At 52.9% G+C, this 5,131-nt stretch overlaps 2 long non-coding RNA genes across 2 annotated transcripts; both read right to left on the reverse strand.

Moving 5' to 3' along the window:
* Nucleotides 1-293: 293 nt before the first annotated feature.
* Nucleotides 294-1,961, reverse strand: LOC149995753 (uncharacterized). Its single transcript, XR_016507418.1, has 3 exons — nt 1,890-1,961; nt 1,486-1,561; nt 294-730 (listed from the first exon to the last, which is right to left on the reverse strand). It is a non-coding gene; the product is annotated as an uncharacterized LOC149995753 (long non-coding RNA).
* Nucleotides 1,962-3,070: 1,109 nt separating this feature from the next.
* On the reverse strand, nt 3,071-4,612 carry LOC149995754 (uncharacterized). The gene is made up of 3 exons (XR_016507506.1): nt 4,537-4,612; nt 3,749-3,772; nt 3,071-3,231 (listed from the first exon to the last, which is right to left on the reverse strand). It is a non-coding gene; the product is annotated as an uncharacterized LOC149995754 (long non-coding RNA).
* Between the last annotated feature and the right edge of the window lie 519 nt (nt 4,613-5,131).

The following is a 5,131-nucleotide window of genomic DNA, read 5'->3' on the forward strand; positions in this document are numbered from 1 at the left end:
CCTTTCACGTGTTTTCGGAGCGGTTTGCGTGAACGCGTGTGTGTATACATGTGCACGCACACACTTCCGGTCCTAGGAAGAGCCATCGATGTCGATGACTGGCAACAGGTACAAGAATGTGATTCCCACAGAGGCCGAGGGCCACGGGTTCTCCAAGACGGTATGGACACAGCAAGGGAGGCCTTCAGGGCACAAGTCCCATCTTTCCCTGCTTATGACACTCGCACCCACCAACTTTAGCCTCTTGTGTCCCGGCACCTCCAGGGCTGCCCCAGGACACTGAAGCATGAAGGATCACAGACCCACTAACCCCGGTGAACAACAGTGACTGCTACAGACAATTCTCCTTCACCGTTTCCATTCTTACCGAGTTTTATTCCCAGAAAAGGGGGGAGTGGGGTAGAAAGGCCCATGAAGAGCAGTCACCGCTCAACTTACAGAAAGGCGAGGCCCCGATCAGAGGCTACCATCCCTCTTTCCCACCGTCCGGGTTCAAAAGCCAACACGTGCTCACTGTGGAAGAGGGCGGCTGAAATGGGGCTCAAAAGATTTATAAGACCCCCCAATTCTGTCTTCCACGTATCCTTTTCTTTTTGTTCTTTTTCTTTCTTCTCACGCTCAGCCTTAGCTTCTTCTTCCTCGTGTCTTCTGATCAGCTGTTCCACTTCCTTCTGTCCGAGGACTCCGATGACCGTCTTTCCATTCTCTCTGGTCGGCGTGGCAATTTCCACTGGGGGCAAACACACACACGCACGGCTGCGTTATAGCAATCACAGGTGCTAAAGTTGTTGCAGCTACCTTAAAATACCGTTTACATTCATCGCCGTTGCAAAATCACGTTAGGTACCTATCGCTAGGTTTTACAGCAACACAGAAATACTCACGGCGCCGTTATTGCCAATGCGTGCGGCCTTCCATCCCCCGTAATTTCCGCTTGGGTCGCTCCGATAGAGCTGAAAGCCGTAACGCTTATCCCAGCCAATGGACAGCAGCGAGACGCCAAAGGCACGTTTTTCCCTTTAACCAAGAAAAGAGGACCGTCAAGCACATCAGCCGCCCAAAGGCAGTATCGCTACAGTCACTCGAGCTCCCCGAACGTAGCTGAAGCACCTTTCTTGTGAAGCTGAGCATTCGTAAGTGGCTCTGTTCTGGCCACCACAGACTAAGGCCCACCAAAACGTCCACTTGCTTCCGGGAGATGGGCACAGCCAGGAGACGGAGTTAAGACCCGGAGGACCGCTACTCCGTGCTGAGTTTAATTATTAGGTAAGAAAAGCAATCGGTTTCCAGATTTAAAAAGGCTATTTCTGCCTCTCGATGGTCTATTAATAAAACATATGATAATACATATCGCGGAAACCACGAAGCGCAAATGTACAAAAAGTTTTTCACTTACTTTTCAATTTCTTTTTACCATCTCATAAAAAAATTATTACCTAGAAAATGTTTCCCCTTTCTGGAATAAATATGCCCCAGATTTCCTACCTCCAAACTGCGCGTATGCTTGTTTGATATCACAGAGCGCTGTCACCAACTGCTCACGAGGAATTGGCTCCCGATACTGTAATAAATAAATACCTAGGATGAAAACACTGGCATAGTCATCATTTTTTCCTAAGACACAAAAATCTAAGCAAAACATATTCTGGACATAAACCTGCGCCATGGGGGGACATTGACAGTCACCTGTCATTTGAAAGGGGAGCAGGGGAATGTCAACATCCTAACAATCTTATGACCATAGCATTTTATAAGTTCGGGTTAGAAAAAAGAAGCAATTTTCAATTAATAAATCTGCGATGACTCTCATCTTGGCAAAAACGAGTTCTCCTTAGAGATATCAAGCAAACTGACTTATAGATCGTCAGTCACACTCTCTCTGACCATACCTTTGGGCAATGAGCCTCAGTTCGTTGGTCAGAACGTTAGCGTCAGAAGTTACGCCGGCCACGGTGCAAGCCATGCCCCTGGAGGAAGAAAAAAAAAATGTATTCATGTGTCTGTAAGCAGAGCAGGTGTCTGAGAGGGCCTTTAAGAAGTATTTGCAAAGCCCCAAGTTCCATGATAAGTTTACCATGCTCGCGTCAATGCTCTGGTTTTCTTCTGAACAGACAGAAACTACAGAAGGTTTATCTTTGCAGGACAAACCTGACGTCGTTTATAACATGAAAGATACACAGCGCCCCCTCCAGTTCTTCGATAGGCGTATTCAGCACCACGACGCCGAACAGGGCGAGAGAAGGAGCACTAGGCAGCTAAAGCAAGTCCTGAGAGGGTCCAGAAGCAAGACAGAGCTTTTGCCAGAGTGGAAGAAAAACTACCCCCACTCCTGGGTCATTGGTATTCTCACCTCCAAAGGCCTGGCGGGCCGGGGCGGAGGGAGGGGGCTCAGCCGAGCGGCCCGTGGCCCGGCGGTGACTCTGGAGGGATGACGCTTCCTTGGACACGCATCCAAAGGCCCTAGAACCGGCACCCGCCTCGTCCCCCACTCAGGGGGGAAGTCTCTGACAGGCAAACCCAGTGCCCCGCCGGCTAGGAGTCCCGCACGCCCAACGACGCGAAACCGACGGGGCTCATCTAAACTGTTCCCAGACCTCCAGGGGTAAGATTCAGGACACTTCCACACAATTCCCGAGTAGCCGTTCTGAACACTCGGGGAGCCTGCTACGTGTCAGACCCTGCGCCAGTGTATTTCACTCGTTTCACTCTAGTTCATTAAACGGCCACCACCCCTCGAGGCGGCACCGAAGCCCAGAGAAGGAAAGCAACGGGCGCGAGGCCACACAGACTTAACCCAGGTCTGCACACCTACCACGCCTGTACTCCGAACGGTATAGTTTCTCCACCTAGGGCTTGGCCCTGCACGTCAAAAGAATAACGCATCGTCCGAAGCCTCAAGGAAGTTTCAAATAAGAATCAAAAATGTCCACCAGTAAAGGCACAATAACAAGCGTTCGCTTCAAGTTTACTGCGGCACACGGGCCAGGCCTCCCGAAATACGTGAGGTCCTACGTATGTGAGCACGTGAGGTATCGAAACCCTCTCCCCCCTGTGAGCTCACTTACTCATCATCGAGCTTATAAATTTTTTCAGGGACAACAACTTCATCAAGCAGCTTGTGGATGTTGCGTCGCTCTGCTGCAAGCCAAACACCGTCGTTCGCTAAAGTTCCCGGACAGGTGCCCGCACGTCCGATGGCCTCCATGGCGTATTCAACCTGGTACAAGCGACCTGCAAAACACAAGCAGTGAGAAACCGAGACTCCCTTCTGGGTGCTTGCACCACTGGGCCAAGAGAGTCAGCGGGAACCCTGACAGGCTCTACCCTCGAGTCCCTCTCTCGTTCTCTCGTGCTGCGCGCGATCGACCTGGTGACCATAATGACATCAAAACACAAGAGAGCATGAACTATACAAAAAGTGTCTTGACTTCCGCCCCCCCACCCCCACCCCCCCAAAAGTCAAGCACTTAAAAATACTTTTGAGACAGATTCTACAATTCCTACTTTGCCTCCTGGAGAAAATATAGTGGTCCTGGAGTCATAGCTTCGAGACCGCAAAGGAAAATATATACCCATGACTCCCGTCCACTGAAAGTAACTCCTGCATAAAACACATCCTGGCACCCAGAGTCCAGTGTGTAGCAGGGAACCGATCATTTCTTCCCACCCCCATTTTCTCACGCAGGTCTGTAAGCTGAGTACCAGACCCTTTGTCAGGCGATAGCTTACGGACGTGTGCGGAACTTACCGTGTGTTCTGAACTTTACGGCTCCTGTCAAAAGAAAGTAAGATCCTTACTAAAACGAAAGTTACAAATGAAAAAGCATTTCCACGGCTTAAAACCGTTCCGTCCACCCCCTTCTTTGGCCGAGGTGAGGGACGCAAACACGATTTGACACAGGTGGAGACCGAGGCACCGGGGCTGGACGGCAAAATCGAAAAAGCCCTTTTTTGGAAAAAAACCAACGCAGAAAAGGAGCCCAAATGAGACACGGTAGAGGCAGAAAGAGGGATGAGACCCTGCAGGTCCAAGAGGAAGAACTGGGGAAGGAGAAAGAACGGGGCGTCCAGGCGGAGCAGGAAGCTTCAGCAGAAAACACTGAGTCAGACGCCTCACGGGCAAGAGACAAACGGCCGAAGCTCAAAAAAAAAAAAAAAAAAAAAAAGAATCGCAGCCGCTCGAAAGCTAAGGCAGTATCCTGACCACGGAGTCCAGGAGGACGGACACGTGAAGAGGGGCAGAGGCTTCTCCCGGGAGGGCCGGGGTCCTGCATGCGGAAGGAGGCGGGGGGTTGGGGGTGGGGGCGTGGGGCGACCTCGGCCCCCAGAGCACATTTCCCAAATAGCGGAACACCAGACTAAGGCCGCAGGACCGGCGCGCCCAGACGAGATTTCTTAAAGGTGGGCCGGGGCCTCGGGGCCTGCCTGGCACTTTGGGAGGCAGTGACCTGCGACCAAGCTGCCGGAGAGTCCTCATCCCCATGCTCCACGCCGGCGCAGCCGGCACCCCCGCGGCGCCCGAAGGCAGGTACTAACCGGAGAAGAAAAACTGGAATCGAGGGCTACACGAAGGGCCTCACGCCACAGGAAGAACCCACTGTCGCCCCGCCGAGTGTCCGCTGCCCATGTGGCCCACGCGCGTGTGCAGAACGATCTCGCGGGGTGGGGGGGGCGGGGAGAACAGGCCGAAGATACGGAAGTCCTCCGGGGACGGGGCCGAGGACAAGGAAGCCCTTCGGGGGCGGAGACAAGGTGGCGGAAGACTCCCGGAAGCGGGGCGAGGCTGAACACCGGGAAGCCCTTTGGGGTGGGACCAAGGTGGCGGAAGCGTGGCGGAAGTGCGGCGGAAGGTCAGACCTCCCCGGAGGCGGCTTCTAAGCCCTCCAGGGGCGGGGACCAGGTGCCGGCAGCCTATCGGAAGCGGGGCGGAGGCGGTGCAAGACCTCCCTCCACATCTTTCCAAACAGTACATTTCACTTACAGCGAGTTTACGCGGCGACACATTCAGCAGGCTATTTATATCGCCCTGCTTTTCTCCCCGCCAGGCCGGTCATGTATCATGCTAAGTCCATCAACATTTCTTCTGAGAAGGAGCCAAGTCCATTTTTATTTCCTCTGGGAGATGCTGGGA

This window comes from Furipterus horrens, unplaced genomic scaffold (genome assembly GCF_987537825.1).
Source record: "Furipterus horrens unplaced genomic scaffold, mFurHor1.1.pri manual_scaffold_12, whole genome shotgun sequence".
NCBI classification, from domain to species: domain Eukaryota; kingdom Metazoa; phylum Chordata; class Mammalia; order Chiroptera; family Furipteridae; genus Furipterus; species Furipterus horrens.